Here is a 19,260-nt window from a genome sequence, read left to right on the forward strand (position 1 = left end):
AGATCCAAATGATCTATTGAAGGAGGAAGGACCTAAAAGGAAACCGCTGGCCCATTCCGTCATCTAGTTGTGCTAATAGAAGCAGCATAAAGACTACTTCCACAAGTCATGGTTGCGTAATAAGGGCTTCGTAAACCAATGGGGCTGCATAAGAAACCACAGGAAGAGTCCAGAAGACTCATATCCCTATAAAAACAGTCTCCATCTGGCGATTATCTGGCGATTGGAAGAAGCACAGCGAGAAGAGAAATAGGGAGAAAGAAAGAAAGAGAGAAAGAGAAAGAGAAAGAGAAAGAAAAGAAAAGATTAAGAAAAGATTAAGAAAAGAGAAAGAAAGAGAGAGAAAGAGAAAGAGAAAGAAAAGAACAGGAAAGAAGGAAAGAGAGAGAGGCAACATAAATACTTGTCCAACAACAGTCAAAGTACCCGGGTTCGAATAATTTTTAGAAAATAATTGTTCTTTGTTCCTACTTTTCTTCCTACTCCGACAACATAGGTATATAACTTCACCATGTCAAGCTAAGTCAACTCAATGAAAGAATACACCATGACACATCCAAGCCATGCCTCAACCAAGGCTCCTTTCAGATTCATTCATCCAAACAAATCTAATACCATCCTAAAACGACACAATAACGTGTCCCTGGACACTTAACCATGATAGTGGACCATCAGATATTAAAGGTGAGGGTTTTCTCCTTTAAGCTTACTTGATTTGGAGATGATATTATCTTGACATTTACATGACACTGTGAACTTCCTCATATTTGTTTAATTTATCAACACCAATTATTTATCCTTGGGGAATAGTGATTAAGGTGTGATGTTACTCATTCATAGCCTTTCAGAATTTATGTGAAGGTTTTTCCTTTAAGTTGGCATTAATTTAAGTTAATGTGAATTACCTTGCCTTTTACATGCTCTCGTAATTTCCTTCCTGGAATTATTTAATTATCATCAACAATTATCTACCCTTTTGAGAATTATAATATGATGTTAATTATAATTGATCTTTATAAATTTATATGGGGCGATAAATACAAGCATTGCCCTTGCCTTTACCAATTTTGTTGAATTAACCTTGCTACTCATATCTTGTTGAGTTGGCCTTTGCCACTCTTCTCTTTATTCAGTTGATCATTACCACTCTCCTCTTTATTAAGTTGGCCATTGCCACTCTCCTTTTATTGAGTTAGCCATTGCTACTCTCCTCTTTGTTAAGTTGACCATTGCCACTTTTCTATTTGCTGAGTTGGCCATTGCCACACTTCTCCTTTATTATGTTAGCCTTATGCTATTTATTTACCTTTAAGGCTGGGGCATGTGTCTTGATATTCCAAAACCCCCATAATTCAATTTATTCATCCATAAGTGCAAGTGATATGTTAAGAGATATTACAACTAGTGATTCAAATATTTATCGTGAACTTAATGCGCTCTAGGTAGAGACCATCTTGGTCGACACATACTTACATAGGTTTTGGGTAGTGGTGCACAAATCGATGTAAGTAATTCGCAATGTGTGTTACATCACTTTCGAGATTGGATGTCACAAATAGTTGCTCCATGAACAAATTGTGTCATGTATTCATCCGACTCATGCGTTGTGCCACCTTGAGGTGTTCACGTAAATTCATGGTAACGTCAGACATGCCAGTGAATCTTCGTAGTGTGAGAATGCGGGGCAATCCGGGTTTTTTATGAATCCTATTCCACGTTGTAATAATCACTATGTATGATGAGCCGCACACGCTTTGCTAAGCATGCATCTCATATAAGTGGTTTACGCATGCTAATACCCCTCGTAGTAGTGGAGTACGAGACGTATCAGAACCCTTACATTTCCTTTATAAATCTCTTGAATTATTGTTAATTTTAACCGATAACCATCACTATGAGTAGGGTGTTGACCTTCTCCAACCATACATATGATGCAAGTAATGTACAGATTAAAGACCTAGAGGACCATCTCTCTATGGAAGATTGTACTGAAATGATAAGAAGATAGTTTTATGATTTAGTTTTATACTTCCGTTGCAAACTCGATAAATGTAATAAGCTCCCATTTAGAGGACATTTGATTATTTATTGAATTTTTTTACTCTGATAAAATAATCAATACAGTCGATTTTATTCTCGTGAATGTTACCTTCATGAATGTATCTGGATGTGATCTAAATTTTTTTTTAAAAATAAGGTGCAATTTTTAAAGCACCCAATTTATACATTATTAACACCCGGTTTTCTTGGGCACAAGTATAAACTCTAGCCGTGAAAATTTGGGATGTTACATACCGGGACTACTCTCATAGTCCTATTTCTATTCAAATCATGTTAATTGGCATTCACAACACTGGAGTTAACATTTGATAATCAAATTTTGATAAACTACTCATTTAAGAATTTCATCGAACACGTAAGCATCGTTTCACTACAACTTGCAATTTACTAAACAAAATCGAAATGCTCTTACAACATCATGTACAAACTACATTAGCAATCATAAATTATTAACTGGAATGGTAGCATTGATAAATCACAACCTAAGCACTTATAGTCCACACCTTTCGATAGCACTTCTGACTCGGACTCGCTCCTATGAATATTTTTCCAAGGAAGAATTGTCGATCACCTATATTAGTACACGAGTTCATTAAGGTTGGGAAAGACTCATTTGGAGACCTATATCCATAAGGAGGTTTGTAGTTTTACCCTAGATCGTCACCAGAGAAGTTCCGACAGTGGGAGTGGTGGTAGTTAGGCTTGAGAGTCAAATGAAAGAAAGTCACCATTCGTAGCAAGCACTCCTTCGATCTATCTCTTCCTTATCTCTCTCCTTCCTCTTCTCTTTCTCACCTTAGGGCTCTTAATTTCGGATTGAGAGGAAATGGGGTGAATTGGGAGCTATTTATAGTTCCAGATGGTGTGTAAATGGCCCTAGGTCTACTCTATTTGATACTTATACCCTATAAGCAATCATTTCTAACTAACGAGGGCCTCAGGAGGGCCCGTGGGCTCATCTATACCAGGTGGTAGGTTCCTTGCCAATGGATCAATGCTAGGACACAGTTTCGGTACGATCGGATAAACAGATCAGTCGTGGGAGGCCTGTGTCAGATCAATGATCGGTAATATTCAATCGGAGTCGCGGTTATACGGATGTGTGCGGGGAATTATCCTTACCTTACGTGTGAAGTTTGGTCATAAACTGACGGTCCAAAACTCTCAACTTTGCGCAAGTATTCACTTAAGTTTCAGCTTCTTCTTTGGTTTTCACACTTCTCATGTACCTGTCCTTCTGCTTAAGTTGAGCGGTTCTGGACACCATCTAGGCTTGACTCCCGCGATGGGCGTTGAGCCCAGTAAGATGGCCATTGCTCTATAGTTTCAAGGCTAGCAGAACCCCAATGTGCGGTCTAAGTCCCTTATGGAGTTTCATGGTACTCCCAAGAGGGGCAGACCCTTGGGATTTCCCTTAAGTTTGGTCAGTGGCACCTGCGATCCTAGCCTCTCATCATTTGTGGAAATGGTGGCCTGAACTTAATCTACTTAATGCTTAGCATGTACATACATCTTGTTGTAATTAGCTAGTCAGGTATCGCCCTCGGGCAGTTCTGCCTGTGGTGAAAATATTGTTCTAGGATGTTACAATCTACTCACCTTAAAAGAAAATTTCATCCTCGAAATTTGTACCGTCTCATATTCCTCGAGAATTTGTGGATAATTCTTGCAAATCTCGGCTTCCATCTCCCAAGTGACTTTCTCCTCGGTGTGATGTATCCATAATACTTTCACGAGTGGGATGACCTTATTATGCAACACTTATTCCCTTTTGTCTAGAACATGTGTGGGCCGCAGCACATAGGTAGCGTCTTCCCTTAGTTCCACTTGCTCCCACCTAATGATATGAGTAGAGTCGGGAACGTATTTCTTCAACATCGACACGTGGAACACGTTGTGCGCGCCGTGAGTGGCGTGGGCAAGGCAAGATGGTATGCCACAACACCCACTCAGTCCAAAATCTAGAACGACCCAATAAATCTTGGCGTGAGCTTCACTTTCTTGCCAAAATGGAGCACTCCCTTCATTGGAGAAACTTTGAGAAATACGTGATCCCCAACTTCGAATTCCAAATGTCTCCGCCTCGTATCGGCGTAACTCTTTTGTTTACTCTAGGCCGCTAGGAGTCGACTTCTGATAATATGTATCTTTTTAAAGGTTACATAAACCAAGTCTGGGCCAACTAAGCTCCTTTCGCCGACTTCTAGCCAACAATGTGGAGCCCAACATAGGCGTCCATATAATGCTTCGTAAGGAGTCATGCCAATACTTGCTTGGAAGTTGTTATTATAGGCAAATTCAGCATAGGGGAGGCAATCATCTTAGTTGTCCTTGAAGTCAATCACGCACGCCCGTAACATGTCCTCAAGTATTTAATTCACTTGTTCCGTCTGCCCATCGGTCTGAGGGTGGAAGGCAATACTGAATTTCAGCTTAACCCCCATCACTTCATGGATTTAGGTCCAGAAAATAGGCGTGAACTGTGTGTCTCAGTCCGCCACAATCTCTAAAGGGACCCCATGCAGTCGTACTACTTCTTTGATGTACGGCTTAGTTATGTCATCTACGAAATTAGAAACCTGAATCAGAAGGAAGTGGGCCGACTTCGTTAACCGATCCATGATCACCCAAATGGAGTCATGCCCCTTTCTTGTCCTTGACAATTCGTAAATGAAATCCATGGATATGAAATCCCACTTCCACTCGGCTATGGGCATGGGTTGAAGTAGACCCAACGGTTGGCGGTGCTTGGCCTTGACTCGATGGCATGCAAGGCATTGAGACACATAATCTGCTATTTGGGCCTTCATGTTGTCCCACCGGTATGAACGCTTCACATCCTGATACATCTTCATACTACCCGGGTGCATTACTAACTTGGAACTGTGAGCGACGTCTAGAACCTCTCTCCTCAAATTGTGAAGGTTTGGGACACATAGGCGTCCACAATATCGCAAACCTCCATCCAAGCCAATCCTCCATTCTGATTCCTCACCGTCACCCGCTCATTCTTTCATCCTCAACAGTAGCTCATCTTCTTTCTGAGCCTCAATGATTCAATCATTAAGTAATAGTTGCACATGAATGTGAGCAATGCTATCGAACGGTTCTTCCACTGTTAGTCTTTGTTTGAAGTCTTACACAAATTCCACCATATTCCACTCTCTTATCGTCAGTGGAGCTGCAAATTCTATGGCTTTCTTACGGCTCAAGGCGTCAGCTAGAAGATTAGCTTTGTCAAGGTGGTAAGAGACTCAAATTTGAATTCTTTCAATGTTTCCATATAGTGGCGTTGTCTCATGTTCAAGTCTCTCTGCGTGAAGAAGTACTTAAGGCTCTTATGGTTGCAAAAGAGCTCGAACTCTTCTCCATAGTGGTAGTGCCTCCAAAGCTTCAATGCAAAGATGACCACCGCCAACTCTAGATCGTGAGTGGGGTAATTCTCTGTGTTTTCTCAATTGTTGAGAGGCATAGCGATCACATTGTCCTTCTGCATAAGTACACACCCTAAATTGACTCGAGAGGCGTCTGTGTAGATGGTGAATTTGACCCCTTGCACTAACAACACAAGTACGGGTGTGGATGTCAGCTTGTCCTTCAATTCCCGAAAGGCCACCTTGCTTTCTCATTCCAAACGAATTTAATGTCCTTCCGAGTGAGCTGGGACAATGGTCGGGCTATCCTGAATTTCGAGGGTCGAGTAAAGCTCGACTCCCGAGATTCTGGACATCACTTATGCTTTACAGAAGCCGATTTCTCGATTACTTCTATATAGGCCATTTGAGCATGCATAGAATTATACTAAGAAGTGTATCATACTCTAGATTTAATGTGATTAAAGCAAATGTGTAAGTCCAAACATATATTATGAGATTTCTTCCAGAGTATGAGTCGACAGCTAGGTTTAATGTATATATATACAATTTTTTAAAAAATAAAAATAAAATGTAGGGACGCAACATCCAGCTAATCCCGTATGCCCAACGCTCCCTGTCTAGAAGTGTACGGCCTACATTGGCCCATCTGAGAGCTAGAAGTAGGAGAACTCCTCCTCATCCATGAATGCTTGATCTAGCACATCGGCATCGACGATCTCTGCATCTACATCACATATTATCAAGTCTATCAATACAATAAAGATAAAGCAATGTAAAATAAACATTTCCTAATTACTCTTCTTAATGCGAATAATGGATTTTATGAAATGATACATGCCCTTGCCATACAACACTCCCTCAACACGCGACTCCGACCACCTAGTTCGCAAATGATAACACTTCCTCAACACATGACTCCAACGCCTGTTTCGTCACATTCTAAGCTAATGCAATACGATGAATGATTATGTTAGCCAAGTGATTAATTATGCCTATTCATCCAGCAGTTTGGGGAAGCTAGGACACCTTCCTTTTAAACATCGATCTCAACTGAATCACTAGGCGTAGGACGGCCGCAGCAGTCTTACGCCTGTATTCTTGATCCATCTAGGTTTGTCGCTCCTAGATAAATACATACGATAGGCAAGTTGTAAAAGTGATGCTTGCAGTCACTACGGGGTGAGTTGTCACCCTAATGTAGGCCAACAGCACATACACGGTGTCCCACACTACCATGCCCGACTCACGAGTCTTGAGGATCGCGGTACAATGGTTAATTAATGGATCTTGACAATGGTGAGGGGGGTACCCTATATATAAGCAGTTACGATCATACATGGTGAATATACAATTGGTCAGCTGATTCTTTAGGCAATTTCGGTTGGTACTGGCACACACTAACATAATCGGCATGGAGCGCATAAGCGTCCCACATGGCCTAGCCGTTGTCGGTAGTCAATGTCTGACCCGCATTGTTTGAACTTACCCAGGGTGGCCAACCTAATTCGGTCACCCAAATGCGAGAATTTACTAGTTACTTGGACTACTCTTGCAATCCTATATCTATTTAAATCATGTCAACTGGCATTCACAACACCGGGGTTAACATTTGATAATCAAGTTTTGATAAACTATTCATTTAGGCATTTCATCGAACACATAAGCATCGTTATACTATAACTTATAATTTATTAGATAAAATCAAACTACTCTTAAATCATCACGGACAAACTATATTAGTAATCATAAATCATTAACTGAAATGGTAGCATTGATAAATCGCAACCTAAGCACTTATAATCTGCACCTTTCGGTAGGACGTCCAACTCGAACTCGCTCATAGGAATATATTTTCAAGGAAGAATTGTCGGTCACCTATACAAGTACATGGGTTCATTAGCGTTGGGAAAGACCCATTTGGAGACCTATATCCATAAGGAGGTTTGTAGTTTTACACTAGATCGTTACCGAAGAAGTTCCAACAGCGGGAGTGGTGGTAGTTAGGCTTATGAGTCAAACAGAAGAGAGTTACCCTTCATAGCAAGCACTCCTTCGATCTCTCTCATTCCTCTTCTCTTTCTCACCTTAGGGCTCTCAATTTCAAATTGGGAGGAAATTGGGTGAATTGAGAGCTATTTATAGTTTCAAATGGTGTGCAAATGGTCCTGGTGTAACAGCTTGAATTTTCACGGCCAGAGTATATACTCGTGCCCGAGGAAACCGAGTGTTAATAATGTACAACTAGATGCTCTGAAATTGCACCCTATTTTTTTTCCCTTTGGTTTACATCTAAATACATTCATGAAGGTAACATTCACAAGAATAAAATCAACTATAATGATTATATATCATTAGAGTAAAAGGAATAATCGAGGCCTCATAATGGGAGGTTTATTACAATATCAGAGTTCACAGCGGAAGTATACATCTAATTAAATAATCTAGCTTCGAATTCTTTGAGCGTAGTCTTCTACGGGAAGCAGCCCTCTAAGTCTTTAAACCTGTACATTACCTGTAAAATCTGTACGGTTGGGAGAGGGTCAATGCCTTACTCATAGTGAAGGTTATCCTTTAAGATTAACAATAATTCAAGAGATACAGAACAGGTAAAGTAAGGGTCTGTTACATCTCGTGCTCCACTAACACGAGGGTATCAGCATACATAAGCAACCTACATGAGATGCATGCCTAGTAAAGTATGTGGTTCTCATCATACATAGTGATCATCACAATGTGGAATATGATTTATAGATAACCGGCTCGACCCGCACTCTCACTATACGGATATTCGCTGGCATAGCCAACACTACTGTGGATTTACGAGAACACCTCAGAGCACACAACACATGGGTTGGGTGATTTACGTGACACGATTCGTTCAAGGAGCGACTATTTATAACCATCCAATCCTGGGGTGATGTGGAACTACATTAGAGAATTACCCACATCGAATTTGTGCACCACTACCCGAAGGCTCAAGGACTTACGTGTCCCAAGAGGGTCTCTACCCAGAGCGCATTACGTCCATGATAAAATATTTGAATCACTAGTCGTGATACATCTTACACATCACTTGCACTTATAGAGAATATAAACTGAATCATAATGAATATAACTAAATCCGAATCATAAAGAATATCAACTGAATTATGGAGGTTTTGGAATAGCAAGACACATGCCCAAGCCATAAAGATAGACGGCACGAGGCCAACATAATAAAGAGAAAAGTAACAATGGTCAACTCAACAAAAGTGGCAATGGCCAACATAATAAGAAAAGAGTGACAATGGTCAACTCTATAATATGAAGAGTGGCAATGGCCAACTCAAATAAAGAGACGAGTGGCAGGGCCAACTCAATAAAGTGATGAGGCAGGGGCAAGGCTTGTATCCATGGCCTCACATAAACTCAAAGAAATCCCTTATAATTGACGTCATGTCGTAAACCCAAAGGGCTAATAATTGTAATGATAATAATGAAATCAATTGATAGAATAATTCCCAGAAATATATAAACATGGAAGGCAGGGTGGATCACATCATTAAAGGTATGAAAAGGCATAATAACTCTCATCATCAAAAGTATGAAAAGGCAAGATAATTCATATCATAAAAGGCATGAAAAGACAAGATAAATATAGTAACTTAAATTAGTGTAACCTTAAAGGATAAAACCCTCACCGTTAAAGTCGAATTGTCCTCATCCGAGGCTAGGTGTTCCTGCATACTCCTTCACATTCAATATCATAAGATCTACAAGGTTTAGAAGGTTAGGATTAAACCTAGAGTTATGTTTATGGCCTAGATATTGGGCTTAACTAATCAAGACATTAGATATTACACACTTTACCTGAACCTGGCCCTGACTCAGTCAAAGGACTCGGTGAGTCGACTCATCGCACCATCTTTCTCTCTCTCTTTCTTTCTTCACTTTCCCTTTTCTTTCTTTCTTTCTTCCTTGGAAAGGGCAGAGCTCCCTCTCTCTTTCTCTATTCTTTCTCTCCGATCGAGCGTTGCAGACGGACCACTCTCTCTCCTTGTTTCTCTCTCTCTTGCCGTTTTCTTTTTCTCTCTCTTTTTTCTTTTTTTCCCTTTTCGATCTGATGCATGGCTTTTATAGGCGGAAGGGGTTTCTAGACTATTCCAGCGAGGTTTGTACATGGAGTGTCCAGTGCGAACAAGCTGCGCAGAAACTTTGCGGGCAGACTGCATGAGGCAGTTCGCAGTTGTCTTCCTCCGTTTGCATTTTTCCTAATCTTACATTGCTCCTAATGGTCTGTTGAATGATCGTTTTGGATCATGGAACGGATGGTCAATGAGGAGTGGACGGTAGATCTTCCAACGGGGAAGATGACCCTTATTTTAACGGCAAATTTCCTTATGATTTAGTTTCCCTCGTGTTGTTTCTTTCCATTGGTTTGGATTAATCGAGGGACGCTTGAGTGGGCCTTAGATCAAAGGTCCAGATTTGTTCAGATGCCCACCGTGCGATTCTCTTACGCAAGGAGTTTGAAACAACACCGACATCTCTTTGCGTTGCTCGCGGATAGATTCCAGATGGGAATGCGTTAGGTTTTTCGTGTCAAGTTGGTATTGAAAACTGTTGGGGCTCGGTCGGCTACATCCTACGAATACTCTATACAGTTCGGATGGCTCTAAATGCTCGGGATGGTGGGCCACACTGATTCCCAACGTAGGCAGCCCGTGCTTGGACGTTGCTGGAGTCACATAATCTACGTGATTGGCTAACCACGTAACAAGATACGTGTTTCACAATGGCATTTGGTGGGGTCTATTCATTATGTCTGGTGGGCAATCTGTTCATTTCACCGTCTTTAGCTCGCTGTGTGAGCCCATGACCCCAAGTTTGAAGTAGATCCGAGCTATGGGTGGGCCACATAGAACGTGTGAGCGCTCACAGGTAAAAATCCTATTTCACATCGCTATGTATATGAATTTTGATATATGATTTACAATTTTGCCCTTTTCCATTGTTGTAACTTCTATCGTACGTAACCTCTAACTACACTATTAAATATAGGCGAAATTTCGCCACCGATCACTATTTCTCGAGATCTCTCAACCGGTTAAATTTAGGCCAGGATCTCTTAAGGATGACTAAGATGCTCCTTTAGTGGTTAACACACCCCGTAATTCCCAATAGTATTTGTACACCTCTGATTGACAAGTTATCAGGTAGTTTGGACTTATACCCTAAGATATTCATGATGATCGGTTTATCCTCGTATTCGGATGGCCCATTTGGTGGATCCTATCATGATGGGTGGTTAGATGACTTGCTAAAAATAAGGGAACTTGATGGTTAGCACTTTGACCATGTATGTAGGTGGGTGTACGGTCATTTTCGTAGACGAATGAACATAAAATGGGTTTTTGGGGTGATTAGGGGTAAAACATGTGTATCGTCAGATTCAAGTGTCTTGTTCACATGTGTAAGTTTTTCAGATTGTAATTCTAATGGTGGGTTAAGCATATTCATATGAGGGGAATAAGATGAACGGATCAGAATCTTGATCTAATAAGTGTACGGACGGATGTAGTGGTCAAGTAGCTAGTTTACTGTGATCTAAGGATTGAAATTCGATGTGTATGGTTAATTTATGATAATTAAGCATGGTATAAAATTTCACATGAAATGGATCGTGGGAACCACGTGATCTAGTGATCAAGGGTTAGGTTAATGGCATTTTCGTAATTATTATTGATTTAAGAGTTTTGTGAAATCTAATGGTTCTAGATAGTTATATGCATCTTTCCCAACAATTCTTACAAAAGAACTTACATCTAAATCATTATGGATAAGGAGTTATTCACCACTTCCTTTAAGGGAAGGCATACATGTCAAATCGCATGGTGGGTAGTCTTGTCTCAAAATCGACGGTCAGATTGTTGGATCTATGAATGGGGATCATTCCCAATGGTTACACTCTTGTCAGGGAATGGATGTATGGTTAAGATGGCTAAATTGGTGTCGCACGCATGTAAATATTATGTTACTTTTCACGGTAACGCTTGAGAACTTTCAATACCCGGTATTGAAACGTTTGGGGCGTTACACCTAGGTCCACTCTATTTGATACTTATACCTTATGGGCGGTCATTTCTAACTAACGGGGCCCCCAGGAGGGCCCGTGGGCTCACCTATACTGTCACGCCCCAAACTCGAAAACCGGGCTCACAAAATTTTCGATCGCCGAATCCGGTGCTGATAGCCTCCATAGTACCCCATTCTCGGCTCCCAGCGTCCATATGCCAGATTCCAATCCTGGAATCCCACAACGAGGATTTTTTTTGTACATTCCACTCGTAATAAGCATAACCACAAGTTTACCCAAGTCACAAGGGCAACATTATCATCGCATATCCACTAATATAAACATTTGAATACAGTGCTAAAAGGAAAATACATCTGACAAAATCAAAGCTCCAAAGGTCCGCTACGTGCTCTAAGCTCGACGCTACTGCAACCTAACGCCACCTGCACACATCTATCGTGCATAAGCTTATAGAAAGCTTAGTGGGTGGTGAAAGTATGTGCACAAGGTAAGTGCCAAGCAAGCAATATCAGAGTAATCAAAGTAAGCAGAAATACTGATAAGCCCATAAATCATACAATATCAAAAATATTGATAAGATCATAAATCATACGATATTAGAATAATGCGAAAATATGCTGATAGGCCCATAAATAGCATCAGCCTTATCCAGGCTATGCATGCAAAAATATAATAAAAATAATATCATATACTGATGAAGCAATGTAGATCAGTTATGCAATGCGGGGACAGTAAGCCAAATATCAGATATTGATGATGCAACGCAATATGCGGTGAGAATGAAATGACCAAGTTGGAGTAAAGTCGAGATGCTAGTACGTAGTATCACAAGCTATGGGGTCTATCACAAAGGACTTCTATCCAAACCAGTCACATACATAAATTTGGATAATCAGACTCAATGTGGTAGACTCCTGATCTCTGGTTAGTCGCGCGCTCAACCGAAATCCTGGCCATGTGAAGGTACACAATAATTAGTTGCGCACCACCAACCCAAGTGGATAGTGAATGAATGAGTTTGCAATTCCTACTCAATAAGTCCACATATCAGTACGGTTCCTCTCTGGAAAATCACCAGGGTCTATCACACTCCAAACCAGATTGTCACCCCATCGCGCGCAACAAGGTGAGTGGAAGAGACCTCACTATCTGCTTGCCAATATCGGGCCCGGCTCGTCGATAGTGGACCCATTCCTCAAGCTGGTCTGACTCAGCCTAGCATTGCCCCCTCCTCTTGGGCAAGTAAGGCCGTACCCCCTTCTAACTGACCACGACACAGTGGGAGACGCAGCCTAATGTTATACGACCCTCATGCGCTCATGCATCCACTTGGTCTAGACGTTGGAGCAACCTCTGGAACCAAGAGGGTTTAGGGACTTTCACCCAAGGATATCTATAGCACTCCATGTAGAATAGATTTTTGGTGTCTCATCTGGCCATCCACGAAATTCCTGTGGAGGCTACGGCCTAGATGTCGCTAAGGCGTACAGTGGTCATGTCACACAAATGCGAGATGCATGAGTCACACAGTCCAATCATGCATCAATCCTACACATACCATGCGCTCATGTGGGGCAACTCCGCCTATCAGAGAGCCCTATGAACAACCTGCCCTATGACATATGCAATGGTCAATCACATCTCATAACAAACATGCAGATGATGCGTATGGGCATGTATCATGATGCTATGCTATCACATACTCATAATTGATATCAATAACCGGCCTCAATAATCGGCATCGACAATCGACCTCGACAATGTGGACATTTAACCAACATTGCCCCCAAGGGGTGGCCCTCATAGAGCCTAACATATAGTGGACCCATGGCCTCATAAAGGGCCTGATATATAACACCATAGACCTCACTCAAGAGCTCAATACACATCATGATGGGCCTTTTACATGAGCCTAACATACATCACAATGGGCTCCATCACCTGGCCCTCAAATGTATTACAATGGGCCTCATCACATAGGCCTCATATACATCACATCAGGCCTTAAACACAAGCTAAATACACATCACAATGGGCCTCAAATACAGACCGCATATACATCACATAGGTCTCGATAATCAGCCTCGGCAATCGAAATCATCCTCGGCAATCGAAATCGACACTCGGAATGGGCCTCAATATTCGGCCTCAACAATCGAAATCGCCTATACAATCGGCCTCGACAAATCAGAATCGAACTCGATACTCGGCCTCGACAATCAGAATCGGCCTCGGCAATCGATACTCGGCCTCGACAATCGGAATCGGCCTATACAATCAGCCTCGACAAATCGGAATCGGCCTATGCAATCAGAATCGGCAATCAGCCACGATAATCGGCCTCGATTGCTAATCGGTCAATCTGCCACGACAATCAGAATCAATCGATAATCGACACCGATAAGGCAGGGTCCATAGATGATCAACCGATTAACCCTATTATAAAGATCGGCACTCAGTCGTATTTATATCAAATCCGATAGTACGGAGTCATCCGTCTATAGCGAATGGGTCCCACTTATTTGGGTTAACCCACAAGAGAATGATGAGAATGGGCCTAACAAGGCCTAAGGGAATGTCATAATATGGACATTTAACCATCATCGCCCATCAATGTGGACATTTAACCACATTGATCCCAAGGAGTGGTCCTAATAGGGCCAAACATATAGTGGGCCCACGACCTCACACAAAGGCCTAATATACATTGCAATGGGCCTTAACGAATGGGCTAGAAATACATCACAACGGGCCGCTCATACGGGCCTAATATACAACACGATGGGCCACAACCCCTGGGCCCCAAATACATCACAATGGGCTACGACCCATGGGCCTCAACATACATCAAGTGGGTCATATTAATGGGCCGCACCAATGGGCCTTAATATACAACAAGTGGGCCGCATCAACGGGCCGCACCAATGGGCCTCATATACATCAAGTGGGCCGCACCAATGGGCCTCATTCATATGAAGATGAGGGGTACAACATACATCGCGGTGGGCCATACAAGTGGACGACATTGATGAAACACGTACAACATAGTGGCCCACATAACTTGCTGACGACATACGACATCTGGATGTTGCTCGACGTCTGAGCTGCTAGCCCAGCGTCTAACAGATGGACGGTATAGATGAAATATGTAGATCAGGTGGGCCACGAAATGGTTGGACAGCGAGGATGAAACATATACATCATGGTGCACACAGTAGATTTGCTGACTGCTGGCCCAATTGACGATGGGCCCGCCTGGTTTTTAAGCCAGCCCCGAGGGCAGTGTGGGCCCAAATACAACATCACAGTGGGCCCCACCAAGGCATGGGCTGCCCAGGAGATGGGTCAGCCCACCAATCCACCCCAGTCAGATGGACCGGTTGGGTAAAATGCATACAATCCAGGTGGGCCAGCCCTTAAAATAATCTAGAAAACTGAATGGACGGCTGGATGAAATGCATTTCAATGGGGTCCCACCACACGTGCAGCATGTGCATGGTGGGCCAAACATGAAATTTACATCTATCTCATTCTCTTGCACAGCCATAAAATGGTCTCTACGGAAGGTTGGATGGTATGGATACAACACATGCATCATGAGGGCCACACTGTCCACGTGTGGACAACATGGACAAAACTTACATCAGTGGGCTACAAGGGCTGGATGGACGGTGCTGATAAATCTATACATCATGGTGGGGTCCACACGTCCCCTGTGTGGACGATGGACTTACAACACATCATCAAGGTGGCCACCCACTTCTATTCCAGGGATGGGCGGTTTGGATGTAACACGTGCATCATGGTGGAGTCGTGCATGGCACGTGGGCCACCCAAAAGGATGGGCGGGCGGCTGGGCCTCCCACAAACAACACAGTGGGCCCAGCAGGTTTCAACGGTGGGTGTCAACCCTCTGTTGTCCAGCAGTGTCGGCTGCTAGACGTTGGGCATGGAATACCCATATTCATCAGAAGGGGCCCCACATCATAGAGATGGACGGTGTGGATGGGGTCCACATAGACCTTGCTGACAACACAGGTGGGTCCCACATGGGGCCCACCACATCTATAGATATAAAATATATTATAATAATGTATATATATTATATACATATACATTACAAGACACGGTCTAGTGCCCAGAGGGTATGGATGCCCACAACGGACGGTGAAGATTCAAGATCCATACACTGCCGCTAGGGTCCACACGTGATGAATGGTGTGGATAAAAAGAAATCCTATCTCGTGGTCCAGGCCCACCGAACTTACTGTCGTTACTGCAACAGCAGCTGCATTAGCTGGACCAGTGATAAATAGTTTGGATGTGACCACGTCCAGTTGGATCAGCGGATGGACGGTGTGGATGGAGGCAGCTGGGCCCCATCTGTTGCTGACATCATAGCCATGGGACCCACAAAGTTTGGTGGCTCCAAACGCCAGCTATAACGCTGGTGTGCGGTAGCCGGTATCCAGGCCATTCGTTTTCAATAGATAGGTGGGTCCCATGTAGGGTGGATGGCATGGATAAAATATATACTTCATGGTGGGCCACACACACGAGAAAGAGAGAGAAACGGAAGGAGGAGGGGCCCAGCCACTATGGGCCCCTCTATACAATACATACATCAAGATGGGTCCCACCATGTGGGCCCTAAATCCACAAATCAACTCAAAAAAAAAGAATACCCACCGTTGGATCTTAGACTCTTCCTTCCACCGATGTGATCTAGAGCTCCAAGGGCGCATTTTTAACGGTTGAGATGATCTTTAGATGATGGAGATGGGAGCTGGGAGGTGGGCCACACCAAGCTTTCTCTCATGGAGGGGTTGAGACGTTGGAGTTGCTTGGAGAATGAGAGAGAGAGAGAGATGTTGTAAGGGAGAGAGGGATGGGTGTGAGTGATGGAGTGATGGGGAGTGTGTGATGGGTGATGGGCATGTACTTGACATGAAAGAGAGAGTTGACTTGGGGAATGGCTTGTGTACTTGGGGATGGGATGGAGTGATGGGTTGTATTTTGATTGATTGATGGGATTAATTTGACATGTTGTAGAGATTCTCTTGGGATTGTAAACGTGTGGCGTTTCCTCAAACTGAACGCCGGCTCACACCTCCTGGCCTGGGTATCGCCTCGACACGTGAGATACGGCGTCAGAACCGCGGCGATGGCGCGTCGTACTGGTACAAGTTTCAGGTCGAGCCAACTTTGGAATACAGGATACGACTCAGGGTCGTGCGCAACTGCCGATAAAAGTTCGCGGGTCGCCGAAATTCAACCGAGAGGACCGCAGAAGCCTACAAAATGGTACGGGTTAGGATACGAGTCTTACATATACAATGTGGTAGGTTCCCTACCAATGGATCAACGATAGGACACAGTTTCGGTACGATCGAATAAGCAGACCGGCCGTGGTAAGCCTGTGTCAGATCAACGATTGGTAATATTCAATCGGGTCGCGGTTATACGGATGTGTGCGAGGAATTATCCTTACCCTACGTGTAAAGTTTGGTCATAAACCGACGGTCTGAAACTCTCAACTTTAGGCAAGAGTTGACAACCCAATTCACTTAAGTTTCAGCTTCTTCTTTTAGGGTATTCACACTTTTCATGCACCCGTCCTTTTGCTCAAGTTGAGCGATTCTGGATACCATCCAAGCTTGACTCCCGCAATGGATGTCGAGCTCAATAAGACGGACATTGCTCTATAGTTTCAAGGCTAGTGGACCCCCGATGTGCGGTCTAGGTCCCTTACGGAGTTTCAAGGTACTCCCATTTCTAGCGAGCCCTCGGGATTTCTCCCGGGTTGGGCCAATGGCACTTGCGATCCTAGCCTCTCATCATTTGTTGGCCCGAACTTAATTTACCTAATGCTTAGCATTTACGTACATCTTATTATAATTAGCTAGTTGGGTATGGCCCTCGGGCAATTCTGCCCATGGTCAAACTCGGGTTTCTGTATGGATTTTTCTTGGACGTTAAACGATTAGTCTGTATAATAATTATTATACATGTGTACACGCATATGTCATGTTAGAATAATTTAGACTATTTAATTGTTCACATTCATTTTTCGGTGAATGCATAGAAAGTGATTTCCAAAATTCCCATGGTCAAAATCCAACTCCCAAACACAATTTTTAAAATCCAAAATTTTGAAAATTTATGCTCCCAAACACAAATAAAAATCCCAAATTTGAAATTCAGGGTTAGGAATTCAAAATTTTAAATCATACTCATAAATAACTTACAAGGGAAATTGAAGGAAGTAATGGATAGGCATTATCTGATCAATTTTAAATTTCGAAACATGAGTCATCCATGGTGAGTCCCCTACAAAGGTCTTGATGGCTTTTCCTACCATGTTTGCACGTGGAGATGTGGCTATACCATACTTTATTTCATCCACTGCTCCCGTCTCCATCCATGGTAGAGTTTGGTACACAAGAAGACCTAGACGTTTGAGTGGCCGTTTATAGTAAAAAAAATTCAATAATATTTTTTGTCTATTACAGTAACACCCAGAACTTTTCAATACCCGAGTATTGAAAGTTCTCGAGCGTTACTAAGTAATTTACTTAGTACGTACATGTGTACGATACCAATCCAACTATTCTGACCTTACATCCTTACCCTGACACAAACTTAACTATTGAGAGTTACCTCCATTCAATAGATTCAACCATCTGACAGTTGATTTCAAGACGAGACTATCCATCACGTGATTTAACGTAAGTACTTTCCCATGAAGGACATGACGAATAGATCCCTATCCGTAATGATTTAGATATATATTCTTTTGTAAGAACTTCTTAGAAACATGCCTATAACCATGTAGAGCCATTGGATTTTCCAAAACTCACATATCAGCAACAATTAAGAAAATGCCATTAATCTAGACCCCTGAATCCTTGATCACATGATTCCCATAATCCGTTTCATGTGAAATTGTATATCAGGCCTAATTATCATAAATTAACCATACACGTCAAATTTCAACCCTTAGATCGTAGTAAATTAGCTATTTGAACTCTACATCCATTCGTACACTTATCAGATTAAGATTCTGACCCGTTCATCTTTTTCACACCATATGAATATGCTTAATCGACCATTAGAATTACAATCTGAGGAGCTTACACATGTGAACAAGTTACTCGAATCTAATAGTATATGTGTCATACCCCTAATCACTCCAGGAACACACCTTATGACCATCCATTTATGAAACTGACCGTACATCTACTAACATACATGGCCAGAGTGCTAACCATCAAGTCCCCTTATTATTAACAAGTCATCTGACCACCCATCATGTTTGGATCCACCAAAGGGGCCATGTAAACATCATGAAAAATTGATCATCATGAAGATCTTAGGGTTTAGGTCCAAACCGCTCGGTAACTTGTCAATCAGAGGAGTATAAATATTATTTTAAAATTTTAAAATATATTAGCCATTAAAGGAGAATCTTAGTCATCCTTAAGAGATCAGAGCTCAAATTTGGGTGACGAAAAAAGCATGAAAAATATAGATCACCTGTCAAATTTCATCACATTTGGATGGTAGACTCATGAGTTACGGATGACAGAAGTTTTAAAAAAAGGAAAGGGGTAGAATTGTAAATATGGTAACACCATATGCATGCCGCTGATGAGAGTTACAACTGAAGTTTTAACAGTGAGAATTCTCGCTACTCGGTGGGACCGTGCGGTCTACGTAATTAACTAAACTACTCCGTTTTTTATA

Source organism: Magnolia sinica, chromosome 15 (assembly GCF_029962835.1).
Source record: "Magnolia sinica isolate HGM2019 chromosome 15, MsV1, whole genome shotgun sequence".
NCBI classification, from domain to species: Eukaryota; Viridiplantae; Streptophyta; class Magnoliopsida; order Magnoliales; family Magnoliaceae; genus Magnolia; species Magnolia sinica.